At 40.2% G+C, this 19,486-nt stretch overlaps 1 protein-coding gene across 1 annotated transcript in view; it reads right to left on the bottom strand.

Annotated features, from left to right (window-relative positions):
- Positions 1-19,486, bottom strand: part of PREX2 (phosphatidylinositol-3,4,5-trisphosphate dependent Rac exchange factor 2) — a 291,490-nt gene that overhangs the window by 265,442 nt on the left and 6,562 nt on the right. The window lies entirely within an intron of this gene.

The following is a 19,486-nucleotide window of genomic DNA, read 5'->3' as shown; positions in this document are numbered from 1 at the left end:
CAGTTCAGAGGCCTGAGGCAGGAGCACACCTGGCGTGTCTGAGGATTAGCCAAAAGGCAACTGTGATTAGAAGGAGGTGAGGGAAAGAACAGCAGGAAATGAGATCAGAGAGGTAAAGGGGGAGAGAGCAGATCACAGGGTCTCCCGGGCCACTGGAAGGACTTTGGCTTTTCCTTTGAAGGATATGAGGAGTGTTTAGATTTAAAGCAAAGAAGTTTTTAAAAGACTTGACATGTTCTTAAAGAACTCCAGCTACTGTATAAATCCCTGATTGTAGAGATGCAGGGAAGCCAAAGAGGAAGCTGCTGGATCAGCTGTGGTGGACAGAGGCGGTAAAAAGTGGTTAAAGTCTGGATGTTTTTTCAAGACAGAGCTAGAAGGACTTGACGTGGGCTATGAGAAAAAGATTAAGCTGTGGTTTACTGATATGAGTAAGATCTCAGGAGGATGAGGCTTGGTGGGGAGAGAGTGGGATGCAGGGGGGTGGGGGGAGGTAGGTGATCATGAGTTTGGTTGTGGCCATGGTAAGTGTGAGATGCCTATTAGACATCTAGGAAGAGAGGCAGAAATTCAAGGCTGAAGTTCAGGTGATTGTCAAGGGAATTAATGTAGGCAGAAAAGAGAGAAGGTCAGAGCAATGAATCCTGGAGTCCAGGAAAGATATCCTGTAGCTCCCATAGCTACATATCATGGCAAAGAAGAGCAAGCAGCAAAGGACACCAAGAGGGTGGAGCACAGAGTCAGGAGGACAGTCAGGAGAATGTAGCAGCCTGGAAGGAAGTGTCTCAATGAGGGCAAGTAGGTCAAGTAAAATGAGGACTGAGAAACTGACCACTGGATTTAGCACCACGGTTATCACTCGTGACTGGGAGAGAAGCATTTTTGGTGGAGTGGCAGAATAAAAGCCAGTAAGGTTACTACAGTTCAAAAGAAAATGGGAGCAGAGTAATGTGAATTGACTTGTGTCTTCAGCCTAACTCTTCTTTCTGTTCTTGGGGTACAGTCATTGAGCACAACCTTGTCCTCCGTCACTTACCTTCACTTAACATAGAACGAGCCATCCATTTGGATTATCTCTACAATAACTAATCGTGACAATAAGAACACTAGTCTTTGTGCTCTCCTTTATCACGAAGCACTCAAAGTTCACCTCCACTGTCGCTCCCCTGTGCAGAGACAGCACAGGGGAGATAAAATAGCACAGGCTTGGGAGCTAGAGCAGATGTGCGCTTTCTGGAAAGCTAGCGACCCTCTTTGAGGCTCCTTTTATTTCCTATAAAACTGGGAGGTTAGGCTTCCCTGGTGGCACAGTGGTTGAGAGCCCGCCCACCAGTGCAGGGAACGTCGGTTCGAGCCCTGGTCTGGGAAGATCCCACATGCCGCGGAGCAGCTGGGCCCGTGCGCCGCAGCTGCTGACCCTGCACGCTGGAGCCTGCGAGCCACAACTACTGAGCCCCTGTGCTACAACTACTGAAGCCCGCGTGCCTACAGCCCGTGCTCCGCAACAAGAGAAGCCACTGCAATGAGAAGCCCACGCACCACAAGGAAGAGTAGCCCCCGCTCGCCGCAACTAGAGAAAGCTCGCGCGCAGCAACGAAGACCCAGTGCAGCCATACATACATACATACATACATACATAAAATTGGGAGGTTAATCCCTACATCACAGGACCCTTATGCAGGTTAATGATAATGGATATAAATGCCCATCATGTGGGAGTTGCTTGGCACATACCAGTTACTTTCTCCTTTTCCTAGTAAGTAGTGGAAGGACCAGAGGTCAGGTCTCATTGTACCAACTAATCAATTTAACTCTCCCACTGCATATGTGACGAAAGAAACGGAAGAACAGCTTCAGGGCTAACAGCACATTTTGGCTTCTGTAAGAAACTTGCTTGCTTGCTTGGGGCGGGAAGAACCGGGTTCCTGATTGGCTGATTCAAAATTAAACAGCTCCCTCCCGCCTTGGGGACTTCCCACCCTGTGAAGGGTATAAAAGCCTCGCCCGACTGTTAGTCGGAGTCTCGCTCACTTCTCTCCGAGTGGGACCCTGTCCGGACAGTTTGTGTAAGCTTCTATACTTGTACTTGTACAAATCCTTTCCTAATGTTTCTACTTGGTGTTGGTGATTCTCGGGTGTCCTTGGTTGGGACACGGGTCGCATTTACCGGGGAACTCGACTCCAGGCCTGTGGCTCCCAGACTGCAACACATAGTACTTTTTCTTTTTAAAGATTCCTTTTTTCAAAGTTTTATGCATCTGGAGAAATAGAGTAAAGCAATGATGAAATAAAAATTCATATTTTAAGGCAAGACAAGAAAAATTTAATCAAAATTTTTTCTTTGCCTGTTTGGGCTTCCTCCCTCCCCTCTGGTGTTCATCGTGCATCTACTTTACGCCTTGACCAGACCTCCCTAAAGGCGGAAATACCCGCAACCATAAAGATCCATTTTTCTCCTCCTGGCATCAGCCACATAACTCCTTAGAAGATGACATTCGTTTCTCAATCCTGTAAGGGGTCACGGTGAGCCACCACTCACCCTGTACGTGCAGACATCTTTGGGAAATCTTATGTACAATGCCAACATATCGTGTCCCTTAAAGACAGTGATTGGTGCAGAACAGACTGGGTCAGATGACCAGGTGAGACAGTGGAAGTTCTTAGCCTGAAAACTTACTCATGAGTTTATTAGTGTGACTAACTGTATTACTTATATTCTGCCGATTTTACAAGATTATTGTTTCTTGCATTACCAAATGTGTGATTGAGTTTCAGATAAAATTAATGATGATTAGGCAACTTGAAACACCTGACCAAATATATCGTCCTATAAGATCAATGACCGTGGTACTGTAACTCCAGATTTGGGAAGAAGCAACAAGAGCGAACCATTTCCAGGACCATAACAGACTAGTATGACAGGCGGTCTAGAGGCTTCTGGCTACTACTGACATGTCCAAGTCCAGTAACAGCACACTGAGTGGCCCATCAACAAAATCCTCGCCTGACCTGGGAACGAGCATTCCTAGCACCATGGGACAAACTGGTCAAGAAATGCCTCCCAAACCTTGGTCAAAATTAAGACTGAGAGGGAAGGGATTGTGAAATAAAGCATGTTGCCCACCACCCAGCTCTACAAGAATGACATCGTCAGCCACTGCAGTTGCTGACCTACAGCACACGCTGGAAGGAATTCAGGGTGAAGACGTGGATGAGACACCTGTGCTGTGGAAAAACTGGCAGAACAGGCCCTCGGATACTTGGATGTTTTCAGGAGAAATGTTTTATGCACCTGGCTTCGGGCAACTTCCCATACTTAGAAAAGCACTAAAATCATCAACTGAGATGGCTGTTCCTCGTGAGTAGCAGCAACTTTCTACCAAGGTGTGTGCCTGACCGCAGGTAACCCCTTCGCCGAAATCACATAAATACTGACCTCTCCCCTTACCTCTTTGGAAGTTCTCAGAACTCTCTGAGGCTCTGTCTCCTGGGTTATAATCCTCAGTTTGGCTCAAATAAAAGTTTCCATTTCTTTCTTAGATTGACTATTGATTAATTTTTTGTCAATAGCATCCATGCTGAAGGGGAGAATCAGAAAATCCCTAAACTGCAGAAAAAGCCTGTTCTGGCCCATGACTGGTCACTCTTCCCATTCCTGATCATTTTGACCAATTCAATGTCTTTCTTTCTAGTGATGCTTTTTAAACTACTCCACAAATGCCCTCCAATTCTCAAATCATTCTGTTTTCCTCTGTGTCATCTCAGAGCTCTGTCACTTTCCAAGGAAGCAAGCCAACAACTTACTCCATACTGATCACCTTTTTAGGGACATTGGAAAAACATTACTTATCTCAATCTTGATTGATAAGGTATGCTAATGCCATTTATTCATTTCCCTGTATTTCTCAACCTTACCTGCACATTAGAATCAGGTAGGGAGCTTTTTAAAAACACTAATTACTGACTCTCCACTCTCTCTCCCCCCTACTCCGAGAGTCTAATTAAATTGGTTGGGAGGAAGGCCGTCGTCATATTCTCCAGGGGTTTAGTCTTTCCAACATTTGATGGGCGTAATGGGTTGGACTCTCCCAGGCCCACCTGTCCCCAGTAGAGCCATTCCTGCAATCCATTGCTAAAAGCCAATCTGCCAGATGACTCTGATCAAGGCTCAATTCTGTGACTCCCTTGCTCAAAAGCTTCCCCTAGCTCTTCACTGTCTACTAAATTAGTTCTAATCTACTTCTTGCACACAAGGCCATCCACCATCTGACCCCAGGCCACCTTAATCACTCACTACTCCCCTACATCAATCCTTCAGTGGGACCATTTTAATCACTGTTCTACAAAAGCAAAGCCATGGAATGAGGAGGCCTTTCCAATGATTCCCATCAAAAGTGTAATCTACCCCCAAAGCACAGGCCTTTATGCTCTGTTACTAGAGTGATAGATGAAAGAAAATCTGTTTGCATTAGGTAAATTAGTATAAGAATGTAACTGCTAAGTAACTGCAGATAGGGCCAGCTGTGTGAGTAGGTGGTGGAGGAAAGGGGCCCTGCACCCCTGCTCTGTCCTAACTCCCAAGGCTCTAGCTGGCTGTGAGCCTCACGCAAGGCACCAACTGCTCACCATCTCAGAAGAGAAGACTAATTTCCTCTTGATTTATTTCATATCCCTTACTCTAAAGACAAAAGACGATTTACTTCTTGATCAAGAAAACATGAGTTTGTAGCTACTAGTGTGAGCACTCTTAACTCCAAGTATTTTTGGTGTATATTCCCAAACTGTCAGCCCAACCCAGTCTCCAGAGGGGATTGGTGGGGCTGAGAACTGCAAAGTAAAATGCCAGCCCTTCATTTGTAAATTAGTTCCATCAGAGACATAGAAGCCTGAAAACAGATTAGGGGTATTGTTATTTTTACTGGGATAGATAATCCCATGTCATTGAAAGGCTGATGATCATGACAGTATTTCCTCCTATGAATAGGAATTGCTTTTGTTTGAGGTTTGGGGTTTTTTCATTCATTTTTGGTTTTGATGGGGGGTGGCTGTTTGAAGACTAAACTGTGTCTGAGTCTTACACTGTTTGACATGAAATTTGGAGACTGGGATTTCAAGAAACAGATCTTAACCTCACTCTCAACAACTGCTACTCAAACATACACCATCAAGTCGATCAAGAAAGCCACTTTGCTCTGCATCTCCCAAAATGGAGGTGACTCATTTCTCTCATTATTTTTCCAAGCTTCCCGAATCTCTAAACAAGTAACACAATAGTATAAACTATCAAGGAGAAGAATTTAAGGTGATGGGAATTAGAAAAAACTGAACTACAGAAACTTGAATTACAGGCATTAAGACGGAGTCAGGCTCAGATGATGGGCAAAAGATCCTCCAACTCTGTTCACTTTGTCTGGAGCCACCCATTCCACCTGTGTCCACCTGGGACCATAAGCGAACTGAAAGACAATCCTTCTAATGTTTACACAATGGCAGCAAACTGAACTTGCTGACCGAAATAAACAGCAACTTTCAAACAAGTCATCAGGAAAGTTTTCAAGCTTTTCCTAAGGGCACAGTCTCTAGATTAGACGAGACTTGATTTATTAAGAAAGGTCCTGATGGCTGGTAAGTATTCTTCTAAATTACACAAAAATCGTAAAACATTAATAAAACTTCCTCGGTGGAAAATGAACCAAGGGAGCAACTATAAACCAACTGGCTCAAATGATTATTCTCATCACCTAAGGAAATAGGTTTAATAAAAGCAGTAATCTGCTTCTCCTTGGGTTACAAATATTGGTCCTCATCTTGATTATTATAGGATCACCTGTCCCTCAGAAGTCATCATAAGCCTAAAGTCTGTACTGGAAGCTACCCTGTGATTCAGTGCCAGAGGATCCTGCAAGGCAAGGGGTAGGGGATGACCAGACAGCGTGGGAAGGGGTCAAGCAACAGGAACTACATTTCTCAAGTGTAAGAGGTGGCTGAGATCCCCCGAGGCTGCTTCCTTGGCTCTGTGTCACAGAGTGCAGAGACCTCAGCTGTGTTAACCCTTGACCCCAGTTCCTTTCATGACCCTCTGGCTTGTCCAGATGTTATCTTAGACCAAATTCTACATCCAGCCTCGCTTCCCAGTGACCACCCCCACGGCAGGCATTCGTTCGCTGTGCTCTTGAGCAATGAGCTCCATCAGCGCTCAGGGCCTCCTCCTGGGACTCTGGGACTCAGGGCCTGGACAAGGACTGAGACACCGAGCAGAGGGAGGGGCAGAAAATCCCAAAGCCCCCAAGGCAGAGCTACTGAAGGGAATGAACATTGTTACAGCGTGATGCTCTATATCTGATTCCCTCCCAGGCACTGTATCTTGCATTACATCATTAGACAAATCTACTTGCCTTTAAGCCCGCTGCGTATACTTTGTACTAACTCTTGCGGTTGGTTTGCTACAATGGCTGTTACCGTTAAGGCGGACTGAGTCCCAGTTTTGTCAGCATCACCCCACACTCACAAAACCAGTGCCACTGATAAAGGAGAGATAAGAACCCCAAGTTTTTCCTTACTTTGGAACAATTAGGCAGACAATTCACAAATGTCACAAAGAAGTGAATGGAAAAGGTTTACACTTTCTGTGGTCATTGTGTTTGCACTTCCTTTTAACTTTTATGATGTATTAGCCATAGAATGGTCTCCAAAGAAAAACGGAAGAGGAAAGCACACAACCTTATCAAAAAAATCCAGCCAGCTCAATCCCTTCCCTCCAGTTACACTTCTGTAAAGTCAAGTATAATTATTCACCAGTTTCTATTCTGAAGTTGGTCATGACGATAGTAATAAATCTATTTCCCTTCCTTCAAGCTACGGATTTCAGGGAACTAAAGAATGAAGCCCCACAAAAGGCTGATTCAAAAATATCATTTCTAGAATGAACCCTGAAGAAAAATTCAGGATCAGAATCTGAGCTCCCAACTCTCTTGACAGCAAGGCAAGAAACAAGGTCCCAGGATGCTGAGGAGAAAGGGAATATTTTCCACAGTCCTCAAGTGACCTCCCACTCTCCCAGCCTCTGGCAATGGTTCCCAATCACACTTCATAGGCCAGTAAGGATCTGCATCCAGCTGTCCACCCTGCTCAAGGGAGTCCTTCTGTAAGGCCACCAGGGAGACAACACCATGGGAACAAGGAGGGTTGAGGGTTGCCAGGTACATTCCTTACCTTCCTAGGCCCTCTCAGGAAAAGACCTTTTATCAGAAAAATGTATGGAAAGGACTTCCTACCTTAGCTTTTAATACATCTGAGGTCATGTAAGGTAAGGGTTAGAAAACTGACTTCAGATCATGCTGTGCATGAAAGAGCTCCAGCCCCTCAGCCCCCGTCCATGCCTCCATCCACTCGGGGCTAAAGGATACTTCCTTGCCAGCAGAAGCTTCTCTGCCACTGGAGCACGGCGCAAAGCACAAGGTTCCCACCAATGCTGTATTCTAACATCGGCTGCAGTTCCCACCAGACGCCAAGCTGCCGGGACCTGAAAACCTATTGGCAAACACTCTGTCAGCTCCTCAGCGATATGGATACGTCACAGAGTGAGGGAGCAGATTTTGAGTTGGCACCTCCAAAAAACAAATGTCTATTATATTAAAGTTAGGGTACTAAACGGTGACAGCAAAAATTACCTGGTTAAACCCTTAAGTCTCCGAGTCACCATGCTTTTGCTAATCTGCTCTGTTAACTCTATTAGCAATGTATAACTGGGTGGAATTTCACCACTAAATTATAATTGTATGGAGGAGTTAAAACAAGTGACCCGATTAACACTTTTCTCTTGAATATTGCCTATTAAGGTTAACATTAAAAATAAAACTTATTTTGAAATATTTTTAAAGAAGGACACTAAATAATGATCAAGGGATCAATCCAAGAAGAAGATATAACAATTGTAAATATTTATGCACCCAACATAGGAGCACCTCAATACATAAGGCAAATGCTAACAGCCATAAAACGGGAAATCGACAGTAACACACTCATAGTAGGGGACTTTAACAACTCACTTTCACCAATGTACAGATCATCCAAAATGAAAATAAATAAGGAAACACAAGCTTTAAATGACACATTAAACAAGATGGACTTAATTGATATTTATAGGACATTCCATCCAAAAAGAAGAGAACATTTTCTCCTCAAGTGCTCATGGAACATTTTGCAGGATAGATCGTATCTTGGGTCACAAATCAACCCTTGGTAAATTTAAGAAAATTGAAATCATATCAAGTATCTTTTCTGACCAAAACACTATGAGACTAGATATCAATTACAGGAAAAAACCTGTAAAAAAAATACAAACACATGGAGGCTAAACAATACACTACTAAATAACCAAGAGATCACTGAAGAAATCAAAGAGGAAATCAAAAAATACCTAGAAACAAATGACAATGAAAACACAATGACCCAAGACCTATGGGATGCAGCAAAAGTAGTTCTAAGAGGGAAGTTTATAGCAATACAATCCTACCTCAAGAAACAAGAAACATCTCAAATAAACAACCTAACCTTACACCTAAAGCAATTAGAGAAAGAAAAACAAAAACACGCCAAAGGTAGAAGAAGGAAAGAAATCATAAAGATCAGATCAGAAATAAATGAAAAAGAAAGGAAGGAAACAATAGCAAAGATCAATAAAACTAAAAGCTGGTTCTTTGAGAAGATAAAGTTGATAAACCATTAGCCAGACTCATCAAGAAGAAGAGGGAGAGGACTCAAATCAATAGAATCAGAAATGAAAAAGGAGAAGCGACAACTGACCCTGCAGAAACACAAAGGATCATGAGCGATTACTACAAGCAACCATATGCCAATAAAATGGACAGCCTGAAAGAAATGGACAAATTCTTAGAAAAGCACAACCTTCCAAGACTGAACCCGGAAGAAATAGAAAATATAAACAGACCAATCACAAGCACTGATATTGAGGCTGTGATTAAAAATCTTCCAAAAAACAAAAGCCCAGGACCAGATGGCTTCACAGGCAAATTCTATCAAACATTTAGAGAAGAGCTAACACCTGTCCTTCTCAAACTCTTCCAAAATATAGCAGAGGGAGGAACACTCCCAAACTAATTCTACGAGGCCACCATCACCCTGACACCAAAACCAGACAAAGATGTCACAAAGAAAGAAAGCTACAGGCCAATATTACTGATGAACATAGATGCAAAAATCCTCAACAAAATACTAGCAAACAAAATCCAACAGCACATTAAAAGGATCATACACCATGATCAAGTGGGATTTATCCCAAGAATGCAAGGACTCTTCAATATACGCAAATCAACCAATGTGATAAACCATATAACAAACTGAAGGAGAAAAACCATATGATCATCTCAATGGACACAGAAAAAGCTTTCAACAAAACTGAACACCCATTTATGATAAAAACCCTGCAGAAAGTAGGCATAGAGGGAACTTACCTCCACATAATAAATGCCATATGAAAAACCCACAGCCAACATCATGCTCAGTGGTGAAAAACAAACCATTTCCGCTAAGATCAGGAACAAGGCAAGGTTGCCCACTCTCACCACTATTATTCAACATAGTTTTGGAATTTTTAGCCACAGCAATCAGAGGAGAAAAATAAAAGGAATCCAAATCGGAAAAGAAGAAGTAAAGCTGTCACTGTTTGCAGATGACATGATACTATACATAGAGAATCCTAAAGAGGCTACCAGAAAACTACTACAGCTAAGCAATGAATGTGGTAAAGTAAGAGAAATTAAGGAAACACTCCCATTTACCACTGCAACCAAAAGAATAAAATACCTAGGAATAAACCTACCTGAGGAGACAAAAGACCTGTATGCAGAAAACTATAAGACAATGATGAAAGAAATTAAAGATGATACAAACAGATGGAGAGATATACCATGTTCTTGGATTGGAGTAAACAACACTGTGAAAATGACTATACTACCCAAAAGCAATCTACAGATTCAATGCAATCCCTATCAAACTACCAATGGCATTTTTCACAGAACTAGAACAAAAAATTTCACAATTTGCATGGAAACACAAAAGACCCAAAATAACCAAAGCAATCTTGAGAAAGAAAAATGGAGCTGGAGGAATCAGGCTCCCGGACTTCAGACTCTACTACAAAGCTACAGGAATCAAGACAGTATGGTACTGGCACAAAAACAGAAATATAGATCAATGGAACAAGATAGAAAGCCCAGAGATAAACCCACGCACATCTCGTCACCTTGTTTTTGATAAAGGATGCAAGAATATACAATGGAGAAAAGACAGCCTCTTCAATAAGTGCTGTTGGGAAAACTGGACAGTTACATGTAAATGAATGAAATCAGAACACTCCCTTACACCATACACAGAAATAAACTCGAAATGGATTAAAGACCTAAATGTACAGCCAGACACTATAAAACTCCTAGTGGAAAACATAGGCAGAACCCTCTAAAATATAAATCACAGCAAGATACTTTCTGACCCACCTTTTAGAGAAATGGAAATAAAAACAAAAATAAACAAATGGGACCTAATGAAACTTAAAACCTTTTGCATAGCAACAGAAACCATAAACAAGACGAAAATATAACCCTCAGAATGGGAGAAAATATTTGCAAATGAAGCAACTGACAAAAGATTAACCTCCAAAATTTAAAAGCAGCTCATGCAACTCAATATCAAAAAAACAAACAACCCAATCCAAAAATGGGCAGAAGACCTAAACAGACATTTCTCCGAAGAAGATACAGACTGCCAACAAACAAATGGAAGAATGCTCAACATCACTAATCACTACAGAAATGCAAATCAAAACTACAGTGAGGTATCACCTCACACCAGTCAGAATGGCCATCATCAAAAAATCTATAAACAATAAATGCTGGAGAGGGTGTGGGGAAAAGGGAACCCTCTTGTACTGATGGTGGGAATGTAAATTGATACAGCCACTATGGAGAACAGTATGGAGATTCCTTAAAAAACTAAAAATAGAACTACCATATGACCCAGCAATCCCACCACTGGGTATATACCCTGAGAAAACCATAACTGAAAAGGAGTCATGTACCTCAATGTTCATTGCAGCTCTATTTAGAATAACCAGGACATGGAAGCGACCTAAGTGTCCATCGACAGATGAATGGATAAAGAAGATGTGGCACATATATACAATGGAATATTACTCAACCATAAAAAGAAACAAAACTGAGGGACTGTAGTGAGGTGGATGGACCTAGAGTCTGTCATACAGAGTGAAGTAAGTCAGAAAGAGAAAAACAAATACTGTATGCTAACACATATATATGGAATCTAAAAAAAACAAAAACAAAACAGATGGTTCTGAAGAACCTAGGGGCAGGACAGGAATAAACACACAGACGTAGTAAATGGACTTGAGGACAAGCTGGGACGAAGTCAGAAAGTGGCATGGACTTATAGATACTACCAAATGTAAAATAGCTAGCTAGTGGGAAGCAGCCACATAGCACAGGGAGATCAGCTCGGTGCTTTGTGACCACCTAGAGGGGTGGGATAGGGAGGGTGGGAGGGAGACGCAAGAGGGAGGAGATACGGGGATATATGTATACGTATAGCTGATTCACTTTGTTATAAAGCAGAAACTAACACACCATTGTAAAACAATTATACTCCAATAAAGATGTTAAAAAATAAATAAATAAGTAAACATTTTTAGACTTACAGAAAGAAATATGAAAGTAGTGAATTCCTGCATTTTCATCCTATATAAAATGTCAAAACACACACAGATTTTTATTCCCCATCTGCTTCATTCACTCTCCTTGCCATTTAGAGTAACTAATATATTACACATTTTACTCATTTCTCTTGTATCTCCTGGATTGACTGGGAGCCCCATGAAATTAGGAATTTTTAATTCTTATCTTTGATATATCCCCTGTACGAAGAACAGTGATTGGCACATAGTAGGTGCTCAATAAATAGTCCCTGGAACATTAAGAATCAAAATATCTAGATTCCATGTTTTTTAAAACAATTATTGGAGAGGATAAATCATAAGGCTTATCATATTAGAGCTATTATTTAAACTGACCTGACACATAAGCTATACTATGCTGAAAATAAGGTTTTTCCCAAAATAAACAAGTTGGTTTTGTAAACAAATAAAAAAAAATCACTCTGATTCCATCCTCTGTTGTTCTTTTTCTTTTTAGAATATTCTGAATGTCATTTATTGAAGTATGGTGCTATACAACATTATGTAAGTTACTGGTGTACAGTACAGTGATTCACAGTTTTCAAAAGTTATACTCCATTTACAGTTATTATAAAATACTGGCTACATTCCCCATGCTGTACAATATATCCTTGTAGCTTATATTATACCTAATAGTTTATATCTCTTACTCCCCTACCCCTTTATTGTCCCTCCCCGCTTCCCTCTCCCCACTGGTAACCAATAATTTGTTCTCTATATCTGTGAGTCTGCTTCCTTTTTGTTATATTCACCAGTTTGTTGTATTTTTAGATTCCACATGTAAGTGATATCATACAGTATTTGTCTTTCTCTGTCTGACTTATTTCACTTAGCATAATGCCCTCCAAGTCCATCCATGTTGCTGGAAATGGCAAAATTTAATTCTTTTTTATGGCCGAGTAATATTCCACTGAATATATATACCACCTCTTCTTTATCCATTCATCTGTTGATGGACACTTAGGTTGCTTCCATATCTTGGCAATTGTCAATAATGCTGCTATGAACATTGGGGTGCGTGAATCTTTTCAAATTAGTGTTTTGGGGGTTTTTTTTGGATATATACCCAGGAGTGGAATTTCTGGGTCATATAGTAGTTCCATTTTTAGTTTTTTGAGAAATCTCCATACTATTTCCTGTGGTACTTTTTAATAGACTTTTTTAGTTCTGTATTTATTAAAAAATTACTGCAAATTTCACTTAGACATTAAATACTAAAGAAAATACTATAATATCATAGAATTGAATTTGAAGTCTGGCAGGCTGGAAAATAATTTGTAGGGAGGATATATAATACAATAGAATAAAGCTATTTTTTTCTTTAAATGTTGTTAGAAGATTTTCCTTTTTAAAAAATTTATTCAAACATCCTGGCTGGCTATCTGGATCTCTCCTAACATTTGCTTATATTTTCGTAATACCACGAAAGTTGAATCTGACCTAAATTCTCAACTATGGAAATGTGTATGTTTAAAATTAAGAATCCATTCAAGTATCAACCTAACTCTCAAATTTTCTGACAGTCCAACTGATCACGTTCCTTATAACTAGGTCACCCTTAAGTACAAACTAAATAAAAGGGAAGTAAATCCCAAAGAATATTTGCTACTCTCAAAAAATTTCACCATACAGAGAAGGTGCAATTTATATGTGAGGATTATTAGCTCACTGAAAAATGTACAGGAGAAATGTCAACTTCTCATATTTCAGTAGAAAACTATACTCATCCATCCATAGCATGATTCCCTTTTGGACTCTAAGATTATACAATTATACGGTTGTACTAATTGTCCTTGGTAGAAACTAAGGAAAATGCCCCTATCTAAATAACAGGGGCTAGCTATCAAACTTCATTCTGTGACTACCTGAATGCCAGTTACCCTCCCTCATCCAACCCATCAAAAGAAGTAGGCTTGGCAAACAAAACACTCCAGGAATAATGATCATTTAACTCTGGGGATTCATTTCATTTGTATTTAAATTACATTAATGCTTTCTACCAATGTGATCTATACAATATCCATTGAATGCCAAGCAGTACATACATTTTGGAGACCAGAAGGGGTGTGTGTGTGTGTGTGTGTGTGTGTGTGTAAAATTGACACTTGTCTCCAATATTTTATGATTTAATCATATATGGAATAAATATGAGCTATATTTAACGCTATTTATATTTAACAGCTTCAAACCTGCTGTGAAGTACTAAGTAAATAAGCACACAGAGATCCCAACTGACCCAGAAGGAATTCAATTACACTGAAACTAGTCTCAGTAATGATACGTTACCAATGCGAGAGCTCGAGTTGTCTATTTTTTAAAGGTCATTGCATTTCCTCACTTCCGTAAGGGAAACTCCTGACTTGTGGGTAATCCCTGCCTCCTGAGTGCTTGCCTGGCTCTGCCCCCTGTCTTGGGTTGACAGTGAGCTTCTGCTGCTCGCTTGCTCTTGAAGGTTTCCCTGAAACGAACTACTGTTCCTTCCTGTCTTTTAGCCTCTGTGTACCTCCGGAGTCAACAAGTTCTGTGTCCCGGTCCCAACACCTGCCTTGGTTTTCCTAGTCCTGATTAATCACACTGCTCCCACCACCTAGAAATGCCCAGGCCAGCGAATCACCAGCAACACAATGGATCTGCTCAGAATCCCCACTCTCCCACTTAGGAGCTCATCAGGGTGTCCTCAGGTGTGAGTTACAAGGATATAAGCCTTGAAGGGAGTTGTGAGTTACACAGGAATATGCAGTGCCTGACACGAAACAAACACAGAATAATGATTTCCAGATTATCCTGGGACTTCTTTTCGTCAGGGGGAGACTTCCAAAAAATTTTTAAATCACACAAAATCTCCAAATCTCTCAAATTCTTCCTGTAGCCAAAGCCAATGGGGGAGGGGGGGGAACCTTTAGGGAACCCTTACAAACATATGTAAAGAGATACATATATGAAACGGACCTCTATATGGGCGAGAATATATCATTTTAGGGTGAAATAATCCAAATGGTATTTTAGTACAATACGTTCTTACAGTAAAGGAATCCAAGAATTAATATAAGTGATTTTCTGAGGAATGAGCCTAAGTATCACTGACTCTGAAAAGGTGGCAGAGACTACTCTTTGTCTCTCAGTATGAATTCTCCACTTCTTAATTTTAGTATAAAACTCCCCACATCACAGCTGTACACGGCTGCCCAACTAGACACTACATTTCCCGGCCTCCCTTGCAGCTGATTCAGCCGTGTCATGTTCTGGCCAAGGGGATGACAGTGCAAGTGATGTTGCGGAATGTGTCTCCCACCATCATCAGTCCCTCTGGGGCTGGAACATGAAAGCGGTTCTGGCAAGCCAACTTCAACCATATGGATACTGGCTCTGTGTCGTACAGACTCTGATTTAGTCGGTCCTAGGGGACGGTGGAGCAATAAGATAGAAGGACCAGAGAGGTCTCTGAATGACTTGATGGAGCTGAGCTGCTCACTCCCCTGGACACTGTTGGGCAACAGTATTGAAAAATTAAATAACCAGAGCGCCAAGGGAGGATGCAAGAAAGGCATGTTGATTACATACCACTTCCATATTCACAAACCATCCTTCTGTGTTGTTTAAACTACTGTTGTTTGGCCTCAGAGAAAGCAGCTGAACAAACATCCTTATAAATATATATAATAAACACAGAAATTCTGGCCTTCCGTTAAAAGAATTAGAAGTACAGGCTTAAAAAGAAAACTGTTCTTTTTCTAAAGAAAAAAACTAAAATATACCAGTAGAAAAGAAGAGAGCAGAGTTTTAGCATAATCCTGGGAAATCATTGCTGAGCTAGAGAAGATTCATTAAAGAAAAACTACAAATAAATTTTAAATATTAAGATTACTCTGTTTGACAAGACAAAGGCAAAAAAATATATTAAAGTTTGCCAATTTGTTAATAATTTGCATAAATCAATAAGAATTTGGAAGCAAAATGTGAAGTTTCAAAAAAATGACTAGGACAGAGTTAGATACAATAAATACTGATTTATCTTACAGGCCCATTTTTGATACGCTACAGGTTAGATTTCTTTAATAAAGAAACGACTCCTTTTTTGTTCCTCTGTCATCCTCAACATGTGACTTCTATTTCATGGTCCAAAATGGCTGCCCCATCACCTGCCATCACCACCTCATACCAGCCAGGGAGAAGGGGGAGAGTGCACAGTCTTTTGTTATAAAAGAATACCTTAGAAGTTACCCATGCTGCTTCTGCTCACAATCCGCTGTCCAGAACCAGAACCAGGACACATGCCCACACTTAACTGCAAGGGAGGCTGGGAAATGTAGCCTTAAGATGGACAATCATGCTAAAACTTTTATTACTACAGAAGAAAAAAATAACGGATATTGGAGGTAATTAGAAGTCTCTGCCAGAGATCTCATTATTAAGAGGGACAAAAAAAATTGAGATAAAGGTGTATCTAGAATATTCCAGAAAATTTGTGAAATGTAAAATATATAAATAAAAAATATTTCTATATATATTAAGGTTATACAAAGTAGTCAAACATGACATAGATATACAGTATATAAAATGGAAGTCCCTTTTACTCATAATTTCACCTCTGGGAAAATAATGAGTTATTAAAATAATCTTGGAATGTGTGGGTGTGGGACTAACATTTAGGTGAAAATAATGTCTTTCCATAGCTCTTCCCCTAGTGTTACTGACAGAAATAAAACTTTGGAATGTGAGATGTCATTTTTGGAATCCTAAGATTTCTTTCTTTGGGGCAATAGTCTCAAATAAGAAAAAAACGAGAATCCAAGGGAGCAAGAAACTAAGGCCAAGTGGAGGCATTACAAGGCACTGAAGGAAAACATCAATGTTTCTTGCATAACCACTGAAAATGTGTCACCATCTATAAAGCCTCTCCTCCTGGCAAGAAGACAAGTTAAATAGATAATTAAACTCACAAAAGTGGCAAAGCAAAGTCAAACATAGATATCAACCCTCATTTGACCTTCTCAGAGAAATGAAGCTTTAAACTGAATAAAAATGCTTACCCATTCATATTCTATATTGCTAGATTTTTGCTATAAACTCAGAAAATAGTTTCATATCAGTATTCTAAATTTAACCAGCTGGAGTCATTTCTTAAGTATTATACCATTTAACCTTTTCAAATGAAGGGCTTGCCTTTTCATGGAAAATATGCATTTAGCATTAATGACAGAACATAATGTCCTTGGGCTTAGATATTCTCCAATGAGATAGGTCCTTTTTTGTACACTATACTTAGCTATACGGCAAGGCTAGAATTAAAAAACAAATTATTCACAGATTCAAAGTCTGAAATCATCTAAACTAATCAGAAGTGTTTAAATATCAGAACCTCAACGTATCAATTTTCTTAAAATCACAATCACTGAACTCATGGATCAAATGCAATAGTTCATGAGAATGGGGAAAAAAATTAGGAAAAAAATGTTTTTATTAGATGTGTCAGGATTTGAATGATTTCACTCAAAACCATTGGAAAAGTGACCCAACCACACTTTCAAGCAAAGAAACATTTACTAAGTTGAGAATAATAAAAATGCATCTGTTATGAAAAGTAAATATTATAAATAAGATTTTTAAAGAATTAATAAAAACAAGAACAACTATTTTTAGGTCAAATAGGTTATACCCAAAACTCAAGCATAACAATCTTATTTGGTATTAAAATATAATGCCAGGTATGGAGTAAAAGAACACTCAAAAGACAAGTACTAAGAAAAAATGTAATCAGACTAAAATGTTGTCAGATAAACCAGTGTTTCTTTTTTAAAAGTGTGCACAATGATTGCTATGTGCATTAAATGTAATGCATAAATTTTATACAATTTGTGTCATGATTTTAAAAAATGATTATGTCATTATTTCCAAGATTTGAACCTAGTCATAACAGAGGTAATAATAAATCAGGGGAACTTACTTCCCTCTTCTAACTTCTAAATTTGTATGTTGCATTTTAAAAAGTCACATTTCACACTTCACAGTTCACCTACAGAAGCTGATTTAATTTTAGGCCAGCCCTGTGAGATAGTATCGAATGTGTTTTCCAAATATGCAAGGAGGCATAATGAGGCTAGGTGAGGTGCCCAAAGCTACACTGTTTGTAAATTTCAGTGCCAAGACTTCAACCCTCTGGGTCATCAGGCCCCCTAACCTAAACCCGTGCTCTATACCGTGCTCTTCACCCCACTGTCCCAATGCAGGAGAGAGAACTGCTGGTGAGCTGTCACAGGGAGGTGCAAAGGCCACCCCAGTAGTCTCCAAAAGCTCTAGACTAAAGAAGCAGCGGAATTTTAAAAATATACGAGAGACAGCTTGCTTGTTCTTAGGCTCTGTCCTGACATTTTGCTGTGGGTATGTTCCGTGGCATACCACGGAACATACCAAGTGCCTTCCTTGCCTCCCAGTGCCACGGGGACTCTTGATTTACCAGAAGATTCATTTGACTTCCACAATGCTCTGCTACCGCTGCTTTAGTTCCCTGTTTTTATCTATCATCTCCTTCTCCTTGGCTATACTCATCTCCCTCAAACATCCCTAGACAAAAATTATCCCTTTATGTTAATAACCTATTTCTCCCCTTGCATTTATCACCAACCTCCTTGAATAGCTTTTCCATTCGTCTTCATCTCCTCAGCTTCCACTCATGTCATGTCTTCCAGCTCACTCTTAGGCTTCTGCTCACACATGCTCCTGAAGCCAAAGCCCTAATGATGTTCTAATTGCCAAATCCAGTGGCCTCTTCAGTCTTCACACTACCTACTTCTGTAAAACTCTGAGAGTTGAAAGAAACCTTTCCTCCGGCAACTAGATCCTTCCTTGGCTTTCAGGAGATCACTCTCTCCTGGTTCTTTGCTTCAACCTCTGACAGCTCAGTTCAAGTCACCAGGGCACTCTCCCCTTCCCCTAAACTTTAAGTATCAGCTTCCTACATCCTACTCTTGGTCAGCATGTTTTCTTCCTTGAATTGCTCCCCTTGCGCCATCTCATCTACCTGATGGCTTCGATATAGATGATTAGTTATCAAGACGTTGTCGATCTCTAAATTCTTGCCTAAGTTCCAAATTATTATCTTCAAAAATCACGGCAGAACTTGCAGCTCAGCAAGTTGAAAACCAAATCCACTCTCCTCTTCCTCTCCACACGGTTCTGCCCCTCGCATCCCGTTTCTGAATTAACGACACACCCGATCCTATCTTCAAACTAGAGGCCACCCTAACGTTCTCCATTCTACTCAAACCTCCACTTCCGAGTGAACGTAAATACTAAAGGTTCTACCCAAGGAATGTCTCATGGTGGTTGGGTGTTTGACGTTTTGTGGTTTGGTTTGATTTTGTTTGCGTTTTCTTTGGGTTTAGTTCTTTATCTTCATCATCGTTTCCACCTTCGATCAAACATTCCACAGTTCTTACCTGGACCAGTGAAATGGCAGAAACTCCTAATGGGTAACCAGACTTCAACTTTTGCTCCTCAATCCTGCTGACAGAATTCTCTTGCCAAGAAACATAACTAATCTCAATAAAGACTACTCATTTTAATGTCATCAAGTTATAACACAGTATAATTATGCAGATGAAACCTTAAGACTAAAGACACATTCCTCTGTACAGAGAGTCAGTTCTAGCCACATGATTAACACTCCAAACATCAGAATTATGCAAGAGCCGCATTTAATTCACAGTATGTTTACTACAAGAG

This window comes from Lipotes vexillifer, unplaced genomic scaffold, assembly GCF_000442215.2.
Source record: "Lipotes vexillifer unplaced genomic scaffold, Lipotes_vexillifer_v1.1 scaffold815, whole genome shotgun sequence".
NCBI classification, from domain to species: Eukaryota; Metazoa; Chordata; class Mammalia; order Artiodactyla; family Lipotidae; genus Lipotes; species Lipotes vexillifer.
This window is presented reverse-complemented; position numbering and strand designations above follow the sequence as displayed.